At 41.9% G+C, this 17,313-nt stretch overlaps 1 long non-coding RNA gene across 1 annotated transcript in view; it reads right to left on the reverse strand.

Moving 5' to 3' along the window:
• LOC126175003 (uncharacterized) overlaps positions 1–17,313 on the reverse strand; it is a 355,761-nt gene that overhangs the window by 285,083 nt on the left and 53,365 nt on the right. Inside the window, exons 2-3 of the long non-coding RNA XR_007535508.1 lie at positions 12,668–12,739; positions 12,484–12,549 (exon numbers count right to left, since the gene is read on the reverse strand). This is a non-coding gene — a long non-coding RNA (uncharacterized LOC126175003). The remainder of the gene's footprint in view (positions 1–12,483; positions 12,550–12,667; positions 12,740–17,313) is intronic.

Raw genomic sequence — 17,313 nt, forward strand, 5'->3', positions numbered from 1 at the left:
TACCTCCTACTTATGTACTCTGTCAAACAAAAACAACAAACAGCATAGAATGACAAGTTGCTGGGTATGCATATTGATGGAAACTTAAAATGGAAAGCTATAGACCAGCTAAAACGTTTAGGAGACATCTACTTTTGTCATAAGAATAACTGCCAGCTTTGGGGACATGGAAATCAGTTAGTTAATTTAGTTTTATTGACTGTTGTAACGGGGAACTATATTGGGGGTTTATCCTCACATAGGCAAAAAGTATATGTTGCACAAAAGAAAGTAGTGAAAATTTTGTGTGCGGTGTTCACACACGTACATCGTCTGTTTAATCAATGAGGACGTTAATTAGAAATACATTGCACACTGTGAAACGTCCCCTTAGAAAAATTATACAAGACTGTGCTTAAACTGACACACAATATTTTTTTAGCGCAACGCAATCTGACTTTTAATAATCCCTACAAAATAATGGCCCTGACTGACATTAACCTATACCTTTCACAAATCACTTACCTCACAAAAAGCTTCGTTACTCCAACTACAGCAATACAGCGAGCGCCACTACTGCCAGCTAAATAAAAGATTCAAACTACGGAAGGCACTAACTACTGATGGGCATAGTTAGCAAATGAAAGATTTTAATAGAGAACAAACAATGTATTTACCTTAATAGTCATCAAGAGTCATAATATATACAGCAGTTCATGATATCCAGTATTACAAATTTCAAAACTCCACATCCACCACTGCTGGCGGCTCACCTCCAACTGCGCAACGCTACACGGTGTTCACATCCAGCTGCCCAACACTACAATGGCAGACAACAATGCAAACTAGCCACAGACTGCACACAGCACAGCCAGTGATTTTCATACAGAGCGCTACGTCGCATTACCAATATAAAAATCTAAACAGCCTACTTACAACTGAAGTAGATTTGTTCGCTCCAGCGGCAGTTGTCGGCTATATGTGGGGCGAAAATCACAGAGACTGATTAAGAAAATACTCACGTGTAAAATATTTGTGTTAGTTAAGTTGTCGTCGAAAATGAGTGGAGAATATCAAGAAGGAGACTGCGGTTTTTCCGATGGACTGAACAACGATTAGTTACGCATATTTGAAAACTTACATTGGCAATTCGTTGGAGTCATCAATCCGGCCTGACGCGTTTTAGTTCTACAAATGCGCAGGAAAGTGCCTCGACTCGGCAATGTTAATTGTGGTAATTGCTACTTTTGAACTCACACAAATTTCGCTCCTCTTTCGATGCGCCTATTAAAACGCCATTTCCTCCCTTGCTCACGTGCTAGTCATGTTATTCTGCCTGTGCAAGGGATAAGCCAGTGACGCGGATCTTACAGTCACTGGTCCATGCTTCCCGGAGCCTCCACAAACTCGAACAAACACTCCTCGAAGAAGAGCGCTCTTATTTACACATAACTCCGAATATTTTAGAATATTAAATTAATAAAGAAGTTACAGAATTTTTTTAGAGAACGTAAGAGAGAATAAATTTTTTGCAGAAAGCAAGACATACCAACAACATTCCAGTTCACATTTAGCGCTTCAACTGACCAGACTGCAGTGAATAGCTGTGGCTTTGATCCTACTTTCTCCTAAAAGCTTTAACAGCCAATGTGTCGTACCAATTCGCACCAAAAACAAGGCGTCCTTTTCATAAATTTTCAGTACGCTGGTTCCTTTAAACGACATAGTTCCATAACATGCAAGAAAAGCTCCGAGTACAAAAACCTGTACCTCCAATATATCACTTCCCGTCATTTTATTACAACCGTTTACGAGATATATTTCGAGATATTCTACTTGTGCCGGAAATTTGACGCAGTATATTTTCGTAGCATGTAAGATATAATGTAAAAACCACCAAATAAGAGCCTCAGCTGTAAAAAACGTAATGCAACACGGCGTCTTTCAAATTAAATGAAATCATCGTATGGCATTTTTTGGCCGGGATATCCCCTTCGGCGTTCGGCCACCGTATAGCAAGTCTTTTTAGTTGACGCAACTTCGGTGACTTGCGTGTCAATGATGATGAAAATCATGATGAGGACACACAACATCCAGTCCCCTGCCGGAAATCGAAACCGGGCCCCCTTGCGTGGTAGGCGGTAACGCTACCGCTACGCTACGGAGGCTGACGCGTCTCTCAAACATTACCTGTAACCCAGTACATGATCCTGCTTCTGAATGGCAACGTTCCTGACCACGAAGCAAAAATCTGACATGTCTACTTCTGCCTTACATACTTCGAATGCTCTGCAACTTGAATTTCGACGCTGTCTCAGAACTCTAGCAGCTCCGCGCTGACGTCCTGTGTTAGGACGACTGAAACCCTAGTGTGCCTTCCTTCCTTCCTTGACTTGATGCGCTGTGCGCATCAGTGTGACGTCACTGGAAGGAGAGAGAGTGTCTGACCAGCCTGGAGTCCGGTGAAGCACGAGGCGCGGTCGCAGTGCCGGCCTGCTTCTTTGTGATTTCCGGAGAAGGTTTTTCCTGGAGCGCAAAGCACAATACAGCACTGGGCGTTTCTTTGCTCCGCTCCCCGGCGGCCAGCACGCTGTGTAGGCACGATCAGAGTCATCGATCCCTGTAGCATCTTCCCGGCTAGTCCTAGGTCGCGGCAGCGCGCCTCTACCGCTCAGCGCCTCGTAGCACTATGGAAACTTAGATAAGCATCGCGGGCTTCCCCCATAAAGATTTCCTCCAACCTTAAGAAAGAGAATTACAAAGTATGATCAGAGAAAACTAGAGAATTGTCGAGACATTTTAATGGAGAAAATTATCCGAACATACTACTACTTCAGCGGCAGAGAAACAATATCTCATGTCGTCGCATAGCGGGGCACGTGGAAATCTGGTGAAAGGAACAAGCAGGAGGGCTGCGGAGAACACAACGTGACGCAACGTGCCATCTTCGATACTGTGAAGCAAATCTCTTCTACTGCATATTCTTTGCTTTCCATATTTTGGGAAGTGGTAGTATGGACCAAAATAAGAAAAATGTCCAGAAAACACGTGCTCTAAAACGCATACCTTAAAAGTTACGGGCACTTCATCATTAGAAGAGTTGTGTTTCAAAGTAGCAAAGATGAACAGGTGCTCATAGCTCTTAAGGAATGCATTTTAGAGCATATGTTTACTGGACTTTTTTTTCTTGTTTTGGTTTATACTACCAGTCTCCAAAATATGGAAAGCAAAGAACTTGCAGTGAAAGAGATTTATTTTCAATTGTATGCGTTTACGCAATTAATTATGATACACCCTGCATACACCACAAAAAAGCTCAAATAGAGGGAAATTTCCCACATTACTTTCTTTCTTCTCTCTCGTCGAAATAAGTGGTTTGTACGTCAGAGGAATCGCAGACTGGGGATCTGCTGCCAGAATATGAAGCCGTCTATTAATTTGAAAAATGTACTCGGAAATTGTGTGACTCTTGGTCCTGGATCCCCTAAGTATGTGGTGTTCATACACTAGAAAATACAAACCCTCATGACAAAACACAGTTGTCAATAAGGAATCCTGATAGAGTTAAGGTGCCAAATACTATATACCTAGGAATGCATAAACAGTTTCATAGTAGATATAAGAGAAAGAAACATATATGAGTAATGTTAACACAGTACTTTGTGTAACTGTAATTGAGCTTACTTTAAATGACAGTAATAGGGTAGTTTGACTAGAAGAAGGGATCGGTTGGTAGGACACGTCCTGAGGCATCAAGGCATCACAAATTTAGTATTGGAGGGAAGCGTCGAGGGTAAAAGCCGTAGAGGGAGACCAAGAGATGAATACGATAAGCAGATTCAGAAGGATGTAGGTTGCAGTAGTTATTGGGAACTGAAGAAGCTTGCACGGGATAGAGTAGCATGGAGAGCTGCATCAAACCAGTCTCAGGACTGAAGACCACAACAACAACAATAGGGTATTACGTTCAACTTCAAAGAACTATCATGACTTGATCAGCCTACTCACTCAATAATTCGGCATTTCATTATAACTACAATTGCAAATGTTAAATTGTTATGTTACTGCGTACAAATTGCTATTTTTATTGTTGCGGTGTTAGAGTCAAGGATTTAAGTATTACATAGACAAATTTAAATGTATTTCAAGACCTTCTCTGTTGCTCGCATTTTTGTTTTGAAGACAAGCGTCTGTACGTCTAACACGCCAATCAGTCAGGTCCCGGCTCTATCTGATACACACCTACAGATCGACAAATGGTTCAAATGACTCCAAGCACTATGGGACTTAACATCTGTGGTCATCAGTCCCCTAGACTTAGAACTACTTAAACATAACCAAGCTAAGGACATCACACACAGCCATGCCCGAGACAGGATTCGAACCTGCGACCGTAGCAGCAGCGCGGTTCCGGTATGACGCGCCTAGAACCGCTCGACCACAGTGGCCGGCTATAGAGCGACAAGTTAAGTGTTGGCCTTTCCCAGTGTTTTCCTCGCAGAGTAGTTCTTAAATTTCGTGAGTGTTTTTCTGTGTATCAAGTTTAATCTCACATTTTGTAAGTGTAAATACATTCAACCTGTAGCCCATTTCTTCTGAACAGCCAGCTACATAAATCATTAAAGCACACGCCTCCATTGGTGACACGTCAGGAGGGTAGCAAGTTGCATACCTACGATTCTGTTTATTTTACGGTTTACTTCTTCATTTAGACTTGCTACGATGGGCGAGATGTTTCCCTGTTGTGTGCGGATGCAGGAGGAGCTGGCTGCAGTTCGTGAACAGCTGAATGCGCTTTTGGCTACAATTTACCGCCTTCACGCTGCTGTCTCGAGGTGTAGCGGTGGCGGAGAATCTGGTGCGTCGCATGGGATACCCCAGGTGTCGCTTGTTTCTCCTACGGGCTTTGCTGCCGAGGCACCTCCTGTTATACCCGAAGCGGTGCATCCGCTCTCACCGCAGGTTAAGTGGCGGGTGCAAACGCGTTCGCGTCGCTCGAGGCTGAGGGTCACTGTGGAAACAGGCCTCTGGCCTCGCCCATTCGCCCTGTAAGTGAACAGGTGGTCATTCGTTCAACATTGTCAGAGCAGGTACATGTGGACAGGGGTTTGCTAGTTACCGGGAACTCCAACATTATATGAGTTATGAAGTCCCTTAGGAAGACAGCCTCTATGGTAGAAAAAAAGGCAATGTGTAGTCGGTATGTCTGCCGAGGGACCTCTTCCGAGATGTGGGGGTGGCCTTGCCTGCGACTATCGAGCGTGCAGGGTGCAGTCGTCTGCAAGTTGTGGGTCACGTCGGCACCAACGACGCCTGTCGCATGGGTACTGAAGTCAAACTCTCTTCATACATGCGACTGGCGGATATGAAGAAGACTGTTGGCCTCGTGCTTAGGATGCAATCAGAATGTAATCAGAACTCGCAAACTACAGCATTGTTTCAGAGTTAATCGCGCTACTTTTGTTTGGAGCCGAGTGGAAGGTCTCAACAGAAAATTTCGTAGACGCTGGGACAGTTTTAGTTGCAGTTTTATGGATCTGCGTTATCAGGGGGATATTTATAGGACACCACTTAATAGGTCAGGGGTGTACTACACAACTGAAACAGCTATTTGAGCAACAGACTACTTGTCTAGTGCACTTTTTTTTTTACGGTATTCTGATGAACACTCCATCAGTTGACACGCAGACAGCGATGACAGAATGAGTTCTGAATAAAGAGACTTCGACTGTAAAATTTTTAAAAGCAAACCGTCGACGTAATCGTAACAAAGATACTGAATTTACTGCCCTCCAGGAAAGTTCTCGCACTCATTGTTTGGACCAAGAGCTAGCTGAAACCCGAAGTAGAAAGATTATTATTATTATTATTCAGAAACATACAGGTACATGTACATACATCTTACACAGTTATGATTAAATTACTTTTGGCTGAAACTTGGCCACTTCCAGTGCATTCTATATTGTTTGTTGATGTTAATCTTCTATACAGAAGGCTGGGCACAATCGGCACCGAAGCATGTGCCGAACTGTCTATTCCTCTCCACAGTCACCCCGAACATCATTTGGATCAATGTATCCTCATCTTGCCAAGCTAACTTTTGGTTTTTCAACTCCTGATCTGTCTATTCAGGGTCTTCCAAGTTGTCGATTCCACGTCATGGCCTGGAGGTAAAGCTAAAACAACTCTTTTTCCAGCAAGTGGGAAGGTAGGTCGCAGCCCTCCATAGTTGCAATCTGGCTTTTTCAGCAGTGGTTCCAAGTTCCTCTGATGTCCCAAGGAAACTCTTCCTTGACTTCACTCGTTGCGCATGCGATTCATGCCCATACAGAGGATGTGTAATTTCCTGTTCCACTCCCTTTCTTTCCTTGTACGCAGCTCTCTCTCTTCGAACAGGTGGTGGTGCTATTCCTGCGAGATGGTAAAGCCATTCGACTGGAGTGGATTTCAAGCAGCCTGTTATAATTCTGCAGATTTCGTTGAGAGCTACATCCACCTGTTTGGCATGAGTTGAATTACACCAAACAGGACAGACATACTCTGCTGCAGAGTAGCATAGTGCCACTGCAGATGTTCTGATTGTTTCAGGTTGTCTACACTACTGAGATCCGGCCAATTTCCGTAGGAGATTGATCCTGGTGGAAACTTTCGACTTGCATTTCACACCAGATACATATGTTGTTGTTGTTGTGGTCTTCAGTCCTGAGACTGGTTTGATGCAGCTCTCCATGCTACTCTATCCTGTGCAAGCTTCTTAATCTCCCAGTACCTACTGCAACCTACATCCTTCTGAATCTGCTTAGTGTATTGATCTCTTGGTCTCCCTCTACGATTTTTACCCTCCACGCTGCCCTCCAATGCTAAATTTGTGATCCCTCGATGCCTCAGAACATGTCCTACCAACCGATCCCTTCTTCTAGTCAAGTTGTGCCACAAACTTCTCTTCTCCCCAATCCTATTCAATACCTCCTCATTAGTTACGTGATCTACCCACCTTATCTTCAGCATTCTTCTGTAGCACCACATTTCTAAAGCTTCTATTCTCTTCTTGTCCAAACTAGTTATCGTCCATGTCTCACTTCCATACATGGCTACACTCCATACAAATACTTTCAGAAACGGCTTCCTGACACTTAAATCTATATTCGATGTTAACAAATTTCTCTTCTTGAGAAACGCTTTCCTTGCCATTGCCAGTCTACATTTTATATCCTCTCTACTTCGACCATCATCGGTTATTTTACTCCCTAAATAGCAAAACTCCTTTACTACTTTAAGTGTCTCATTTCCTAATCTAATTCCCTCAGCATCACCCGACTTAATTTGACTACATTCCATTATCCTCGTTTTGCTTTTGTTGATGTTCATCTTATATCCTCCTTTCAAGACACTGTCAATTCCGTTCAACTGCTCTTCCAAGTCCTTTGCTGTCTCTGACAGGATTACAATGTCATCGGCGAACCTCAAAGTTTTTACTTCTTCTCCATGAATTTTAATACCTACTCCGAATTCTTCTTTTGCTTCCTTTACTACTTGCTCAATATACAGATTGAATAACATCGGGGAGAGGCTACAACCCTGTCTCACTCCTTTCCCAACCACTGCCTCCCTTTCATGTCCCTCGACTCGTATAACTACCATCTGGTTTCTGTACAAATTGTAAATAGCCTTTCGCTTCCTGTATTTTACCCCCGCTACCTTTAGAATTTGAAAGAGAGTATTCCAGTCAACATTGTCAAAAGCATTCTCTAAGTCTACAAATGCTAGAAACGTAGGTTTGCCTTTTCTTAATCTTTCTTCCAAGATAAGTCGTAAGGTCAGTATTGCCTCACGTGTTCCAACATTTCTACGGAATCCAAACTGATCTTCCCCGAGGTCGGCTTCTACCAGTTTTTCCATTCGTCTGTAAAGAATTCGCGTTAGTATTTTGCAGCTGTGACTTATTAAACTGATAGTTCGGTAACTTTCACATCTGTCAACACCTGCTTTCTTTGGGATTGGATTTATTATATTCTTCTTAAAGTCTGAGGGTTATTTCGCCTGTCTCATACATCGTGCTCACCAGATGGTAGAGTTTTGTCATGACTGGCTCTCCTGAGGCCATCAGTAGTTCTAATGGAATGTTGTCTACTCCCGGGGCCTTGTTTTGACTCAGGTCTTACAGTGCTCTGTCAAACTCTTCACGCAGTATCTTATCTCCCATTTCATCTTCATCTACATCCTCTTCCATTTCCATAATATTGTCCTCAAGTACATCGCCCTTGTATAAACCCTCTATATACTCCTTCCACCTTTCTGCTTTCCCTTCTTTGCTTAGAACTGGGTTGCCATCTGAACTCTTGATATTCATACAAGTGGTTCTCTTCTCTCCAAAGGTCTCTTTAATTTTCCTGTAGGCAGTATCTATCTTACCCCTAGTGAGACAAGCCTCTACATCCTTACATTTGTCCTCTAGCCATCCCTGCTTAGCCATTTTGCACTTCCTGTCGATTTCATTTTTGAGACGTTTGTATTCCTTTTTGCCTGCTTCATTTACTGCATTTTTATATTTTCTCCTTTCATCAATTAAATTCAATATTTCTTCTGTTACCCAAGGATTTCTATTAGCCCGCGTCTTTTTACCTACTTGATCGTCTGCTGCCTTCACCACTTCATCCCTCAGAACTACCCATTCTTCTTCTACTGTATTTCTTTCCCCCATTCCTGTCAATTGTTCCCTAATGCTCTCCCTGAAACTCTCTACAACCTCTGGTTCTTTCAGTTTATCCAGGTCCCATCTCCTTAAATTCCCACCTTTTTGCAGTTTCTTCAGTTTCAATCTGCAGTTCATAACCAATAGATTGTGGTCAGAATCTACATCTGCCCCAGGAAATGTCTTACAATTTAAAACCTGGTTCCTAAATCTCTGTCTTACCATTATATAATCTATCTGAAACCTGTCAGTATCTCCAGGCTTCTTCCATGTATACAGCCTCCTTTCATGATTCTTGAACCAAGTGTTAGCTATGATTAATATATACATATATATACATATATCGAACGTATATCGGAAAGCCAGATTGTCTCTTGTGCGACAGTGAAGTTATCTGGTCGCGTATAAAAGGTCTAGGAGAAACCAAGTCAATTGTTGGATGTTTTTACCGGCCAACCTATTCTGCTGTGACAGTTCTAGAGTCATTCAAAGAAAGTCAGAGGTCAGCAGCCTGTAAATTCCTAGATCATGCACTACTAGAATGAGATTTTCACTCTGCAGAGGAGTGTGGGCTGATATGAAACTTCCTGACACATTGAAACTGTGTGGCGGACTGAGACTCGAACTCGGGACCTTTGCCTTTCGCGGTCAAGTGCTGTTCCAACTGAGCTACCCAAGCATGACTCACGACCCGTCCTCACAGCTTCAATTCTGCCAGTACCTCGTCTCATACCTTCCAAACTTCACAGAAGCTCTTCTGCGAACCTTGCAGAACCACCATTGCTGGAAGAAAGGATATTGCGGAGACATGGCTTAGCCACAGCCTAGGGGATGTGTCCAGAATGAGATATTCGGTATGCAGCGGAGTGTGCGCTGATAGTGAACTTCCTGACACATTAAAACTGTGTGCCGGACCGAGACTCGAACTCGGGACCTTTGCCTTTCTGAAAGGTTTGCAGAAGAGCTTCTGTGAAGTTTGGAAGGTAGGAGACGAGATACTGGTAGAACTGAAGCTGTGCTCGGTCCTTCTCGGAAGTATATGGAAAAGCGCGACATTTCATTTAGCATTGTGGTGTGCCATTTTTGGTCGGCTCAACTGAGTTCGGCAGAATGGTGGTTCAAAAGGCTCTGAGCACTATGGAACTTAACATCTATGGTCATCAGGCCCCTAGAACTTAGAACTACTTAAACCAAACTAACCTAAGGACAGCACACAACACCCAGTCATCACGAGGCAGAGAAAATCCCTGACCCCGCCGGGAATCGAACCCGGGAACCTGGGCGCGGGAAGCGAGAACGCTACCGCACGACCACGAGCTGCGGACAGAATGGTTGTGTCAGCACTGTTCACCCTTCAGTGTTTGTTTGCGGTATGAAGGACGTTCACGGGTCCAGTGGCTGTTTGCACAAAAAAAAGACAATCTTGTGATCTATTGTCACAATCATTTAAAATGAATGGGAATGACAGAAGAGAGCGATGAGAATTCTCAGTTGGCATTAGCGACGGGTCTGTTCATTTCCTAAGGAATGGCGTTACAGTACCATGCAGAAAGAATTTAAACTTGTAGATGACAATGAAAGAGCAAAAAATTACAACGATGGACAGACGGGATTTATTGTTTTATACATCAAGAAGTGCTTCGTAAATTTGCAGGCATGGAACGCTTGAAGCAATTGGTGAAATGGTGGTATGAATAGCAAAATTTCTAAAGCCACACCTATTTCTCCATGTTTTCTATTTTAATTGGCAACAATTTTCAGTAGAAATGAACGAAGAGCTTGAAGACTTCACCTATTACTCAAAAGTGCGTTGGTTAAGTCAAGCGGCATGCCTGGAAGCATTTTTCGATTTAAATCTAGCTGCTGGTCGATTTCTGAAAATTCGAAGTTTGTTGTAAGGTCTTATGGGACCAAACTGCTTAGGTCATCGGTCCCTAAACTTATGCACTATTTAATCTAGCTTAACCTAACTTACGCTAAAGACAACACACACACCCATGCCCAAGGGAGGACTCGAACCTCCGATGGGGGGAGACATTCGGACCGTGACAAGGCTCCTAAGACAACGGGGCTACCCCGAGCAGCTCAATTTCTGAGGGGAATTACAATATCCGGAATAGATTACAGACTTCGCGTTTTAAGTGGACTTGGCTGCACACTGTCCACAGTACACAGTCTGAAATTTGGCATCTGCCTGTTGTCCATCCGTACTTCGCAGTATTTGGTGCGAGAAAGGGACCAGCTAAGTTTGACACGAGTGATACTTTCTAAAACTTATTTCTGGTTTGTTGGGGGACGCGTTTAGAAATAAAATCGCGTTGTAGAAGGGGCACATTCTGACAAAGAAAGTCCAGTTCCCTAAGCTCACTGGCCTTAAAGAATGTGTGAGGTTTGAAGAATTTGTTATGGCCGTGCAAGAATTACAAAGATAGTTCTATAAAGCTTTAGAGGACACGATCACTCTTACATCTGTTTTCAAAACCGTTCGCCGTTTCCTGCGCATGTGCAGGAGTAGTTACAGATACAATTACAAATCTTTTAAGTTAAAACGGCCCAGGACGTCTTTATTACTTTCCTTAGGTAGATTTTCCAAGTCTACATAACGAGATTGCAAAAGTACTACAATATTTCGATCGACATATTTGTGTGGAAGACCTGTTCTCGATTATTTAACTAAACAAGTCACGATTACGTGTCATCTTGAGTGTGAAACTCCGTGAAAATGTCTCCGTTTGTCCTTATACTGACAGTCTCTACAATATAAAAATTATATTATGCCTTCAGCATGCCAAAAATACTTAATTAATACTGAAAGCGTCTTCTGTTTGTTATCTATTTTGTTGACAAAAGAGAAATATAAAACCAAGTCATGTAAGTCATACACGATACGACTCGCCTCTTCGCCCTCGGACAGCGTGGCTTGTCGGTGGGGGAAATGTGAAGCAAGGCTGAGTGATTTGGCATTCGGGCAGCGACATGGCTCACGAGCCAAAATCGTGGCCACCCCTCGTCAAAGGCTTTCATCCACTCACTCGTTCACCAGTCTCATCTGGCAGTTGAAGATAGCAAATGAAATCCGAACTTTTAAATTTCGCTTTTAAGAAATCGTTCACGCAGGAGAATCGTGTAAACTTAGCGTCGTTTGACCATCGAAGAGACTTCCGTATGGATGACATAGTAATAAACATCCCGGGCACAGAGAAACTACTGAAAGAATTGAAAACAAATAAGTCGCCAGGTCCGGTGCAGTGCCAATTCAGTTTCACAAAGACACATGCCATTGGCCCCTCACTTAGCTTGCATTTATCGAAAATCTCTCGCCCAGCGCAAAGTCCCAAGCGAATGGAAAAAAAACGCACATGGCTTCTTTATATAAGAGGGGTAAAAGAACGGACCCACACAATTGCAACCCAAATCTTTAACATCGTTTTGGTGCCGAATTGTAGAACGTATTCTCAGTTCGGATATAGTAAGCTTCTTTGAGACCGTGATCCTTATGTCCACGAAATAGCAAGGTTTTAGAAAGCATCACTCGTGTCTAACTCAGCTGGCCCTTTTCTCACATCAGATACTGCGAACGACGAATGGGCAGCAAGAAGGTGCAGTATTTCAGACTGCATACTTATTGGATACAGGTTCCTCCTTTTTTGCAAAACACTGTTTTTCTTGTTATCCAAACACGTTTCAGTACCTCTATGCCATCATCAGTGGGCTTTGTTTATTGGGCAACTGTGAAAGTGAACATATTTTAAGTCGTAAGTTATCTAACAAAATAAGACCTAAAAACAGTTTTCGTTCGTTTCTATTCTTACCTTGATTTTGCATTATACGGTTTTGCAGGACCGTCTGCTAGGTATCCTACACTGACAGCTTTTCATCTGCAGTCCAAAAGATGTGAATGTGAATTTTATCAGCGAGTTAACTTATCCCTTGATTTCTTAAAAACGTGATTTTGGTGTGGCAATGTTCATTGTGTACATATTTGTTATTACTTACCTTTTGTTGTGACTGATCCTTCTTTCTTGTTCCAAGGGCACTGCACACACGTATTAAATTCCCCAGCAAGCTCTACAATAAATACAGGAACACTTTAATAAAAATTTCTTAAGAGAACCCTCAACATACAGTTTAATAAAAATTGTCTAGCTCATAATGTAATTACAGACAATATAAAAAATTCTGTGAATAGCATGTCATCTGCACAAAGTAAAGTGAAAAGGAAAGCAGAGATTATGTGGCTAAAACACGAAATTAGGGAACTATATGCTAATAAACAGTTGCTGTATAACGAACTCTACAAAAGACATTTAGAATTGGCTAATAAATTCGCAGTGTGAGCCCAGTCTGAGGAAATAACAGAGAGAGAAAAGACACACATACAGCAAATAATGCAAGAAAAACAGGACAAAAAATGAAGACAGTCATAAACAGCTCAAGCACACCCACTACAAACTGTCATCATAATCAAAAACATCAATGTCATGACAGAATCATCAACCCGACTGATATTAATCTCAAAAAGGAGGAAAAAATCCTACTGGAAAAAGGACCAAAACACAACATTAATAGAAACATATCACACAAAACAATAGAAGAACTCATAAAAGATACTGAACACATCACAGAACAACAAGAAAGACGGAGTACACAAAATGTTGATGTAAACTGAACAAAAAAACTAGTTGCTGCGGAAATGACACAGATAATCAGAAAATCCACCATAATCTCTAATGGAAAACACCAGAGGAAACCACAGTCAACAAGCGAAAACAAAAATTAAAACGAAACAAAGCCATACTAACAAGGGCAGACGAAGGAAACATTATTGTGATTATGAATGAAAAGGAATATATAGATAAAACATTAGAGCTTCTGATGGACAACAACATCACCAAACTGATCAGTGACAAAACAGTAAGGTATCATAGAAAGATTCAGTAAACACTGAAAACATCAAAAATACATCTCAAAAGGCCAGATAAAAAAATGACACAATAAAGTCCGAAGGGACCCACTCTAAGACCGCCACCAAAGATACATAAAGAACATACTCCTTTAAGACCACTGACTAGCGTCAGAAATTCTCCATCACACCAATCATACAGACAAGTCACGAAAGAAAATATACACTTCTGAAAACAATAGGCATCTAGAAAACTCAATGGAACTAGTAGGAAGAATCAAGAACATAGACATACCAGACACAGCAAGCCTCATATCATTTGACGTCACATTGAGGTACAATTGCACTGCAATAAATGAAACAATCAACATCATCATACACAGACTAAATGAATAAGGAAGCACACCAGACTCATGAGTTAATGAAACAGCAACCACACTTTATTCCCAACATCAAGGACTGTCGATGGAATCATCAATTAGAGGCTTCCTGGCTAATATATTCATGAACAACTTAGAGAACAAGATCTTCACACACTTAATAAAACCAAAAAACTACGAAGTTATTTACTGGTACCGTTATTTTGATGACATAGTATGCCTGATTAATGAACCACACACACACACACACACACACACACACACACACACACACACACAGACACACACACAAATTCACTTCACATTAGAAACAGGAAGCACAGTAATTTTTCTGGTTCTCACCATATGAAAAACAAACAACACCCATGGTTTCATGATATTCAGGAAACTGCCAACTGCGAGCACCACCATTCGCAATCTGTCGAACTACGCTATGGCACACAAACAAGAAAGCTTCCGGTTCATGCTCCACAGATTGGACAGAGCACCCATAAGTAAACAGAATTACACATAGGAGCTAGACAATAAAACAAAGAGCAGAGGAAAATGGTTACAAACCCCATATGATAGAGAAATTAAAACAACAAATTTGTAAACAGGAAAATAATTAATGCATCACAGACACAAACAAACACACACACACACACACACACACACACACACACACACACACAACCATACAAAAAACCCATACAAAACACACAAATAATAACCACATACAAGACACAGTAGGGCAACAAATAACACAGAAAACCAAATGGCACATACTCACCTACATAAACAAAATTCACAGGAGACACCCTGACATAAATTCAACAGATCAGGAATACGTCAGCCGGCCGGTGTGGCCGTGCGGTTCTAGGCGCTTCAGTCTGGAACTGCGTGACCGCTACGGTCGCAGGTTCGAATCCTGCCTCTGGCATAGATGTGTGTGATGTCCTTAGGTTAGTTAGGTTTAATTAGTTCTAAGTTCTCGGGGACTGATGACCACAGATGTTAAGTCCCATAGTGCTCAGAGCCATTTGAACCAAGCCAGGAATATGTCAACTCACATGTGACACTTGCTAATCAGTATACGCAAGACAAACATACAGGAACGTTAAAACAAAATACCCAGAACAGCTCAGAGCCCTAAAAAGTAACAACACCCACAGAACATTTGTTGACCACCTAATAGCCGATAACCACAATCCCACTCAATGGGAACAGACTTAAAAATACTGAAATCCAGCCACAGCCTGTACCACAAACTAATAATAGAAGAAAACTTTCACAAACAGAAAGCAATAGCAGAAGGTAAACAAGTTTTGAATGAATTCACTACGCTCTGTAAAAGCACATTATTTAAAACATTACAGGAACTGTACATAAAGGGCAACACTATCATCATCATCATCATCATCATTTAAGACTGATTATGCCTTTCAGCGTTCAGTCTGGAGCATAGCCCCCCTTATAGAGTTCCTCCATGATCCCCTATTCAGTGCTAACATTGGTGCCTCTTCTGATGTTAAACCTATTACTTCAAAATCATTCTTAACCGAATCCAGGTACCTTCTCCTCGGTCTGCTCCGACTCCTCCTACCCTCTACTGCTGAATCCATGAGTCTCTTGGGTAACCTTGCTTCTCCCATGCGTGTAACATGACCCCACCATCTAAGCCTGTTCGCCCTGACTGCTACATCTATAGAGTTCATTCCCAGTTTTTCTTTGATTTCCTCATTGTGGACCCCCTCCTGCCATTGTTCCCATCTACTAGTACCTGCAATCATCCTAGCTACTTTCATATCCGTAACCTCAACCTTGTTGATAAGGTAACCTGAATCCACCCAGCTTTCGCTTCCATACAACAAAGTTGGTCGAAAGATTGAACGGTGCACAGATAACTTAGTCTTGGTACTGACTTCCTTCTTGCAGAAGAGAGTAGATCGTAGCTGAGCGCTCACTGCATTAGCTTTGCTACACCTTGCTTCCAGTTCTTTCACTATGTTGCCATCCTGTGAGAATATGCATCCTAAGTACTTGAAACCGTCCACCTGTTCTAACTTTGTTCCTCCTATTTGGCACTCAATCCGTTTATATTTCTTTCCCACTGACATTACTTTCGTTTTGGAGATGCTAATCTTCATACCATAGTCCTTACATTTATGATCTAGCTCTGAAATATTACTTTGCAAATTTTCAATCGAATCTGCCATCACAACTAAGTCATCCGCATATGCAAGACTGCTTATTTTGTGTTCACATATCTTAATCTCACCCAGCCAGTCTATTGTTTTCAACATATGATCCATAAATAATATGAACAACAGTGGAGACAGGTTGCAGCCTTGTCTTACCCCTGAAACTACTCTGAACCATGAACTCAACTTACCGTCAACTCTAACTGCCGCCTGACTATCCATGTAAAGACATTTAATTGCTTGCAAAAGTTTGCCTCCTATTCCATAATCTTGTAGAACAGACAATAACTTCCTCCTAGGAACCCGGTCATATGCCTTTTCTAGATCTATAAAGCATAGATACAATTCCCTGTTCCACTCATAACACTTCTCCATTATTTGCCGTAAGCTAAAGATCTGGTCCTGACAACCTCTAAGAGGCCTAAACCCACACTGATTTTCATCCAATTGATCCTAAACTAATACTCGCATTTTCCTTTCAACAATACCTGAGAAGATTTTACCCACAACGCTGATTAAAGAGATACCTCTGTAGTTGTTACAATCTTTTCTGTTTCCATATTTAAAGATTGGTGTGATTACTGCTTTTGTCCAGTCTGATGGAACCTGTCCCGACTCACAGGTCATTTCAATTATCCTGTGTAGCCATTTAAGACCTGACATTCCACTGTATTTGATGAGTTCCGACTTAATTTCATCCACCCCAGCCGCTTTATTGCACTGCAATCTATTGACCACTTTTTCCACTTCCTCAAATGTGATCCTATTTACATCATTCCTATCCCATTCTACCTCAAAATCTGAAACATTACTGATCGCATTTTTGCCTACATTGAGCAACTCTTCAAAATATTCCCTCCATCTGCCCAAGGCATCCACAGGATTCACCAGCAGTTTTCCTGACCTGTCCAAAATACTTGTCATTTCCTTCTTACCTCCCTTTCGAAGACTGCTAATTACATTCCAGAATGGTTTTCCAGCAGCTTGACCCATAGTCTCCAACCTGTTTCCAAAGTCTTCCCACGATTTCTTCTAGGATGCTGCAATCATTTGTTTGGCTTTGTTTCTTTCTTCAACATAACTTTCTCTGTCTACCTGGGTTCTGGTATATAGCCACTTTTGATACGCCTTCTTTTTCCTTTTACAGGCTGCCTTGACTGTATCATTCCACCAAGC

Source organism: Schistocerca cancellata, chromosome 3 (assembly GCF_023864275.1).
Source record: "Schistocerca cancellata isolate TAMUIC-IGC-003103 chromosome 3, iqSchCanc2.1, whole genome shotgun sequence".
Taxonomy (NCBI): Eukaryota; Metazoa; Arthropoda; class Insecta; order Orthoptera; family Acrididae; genus Schistocerca; species Schistocerca cancellata.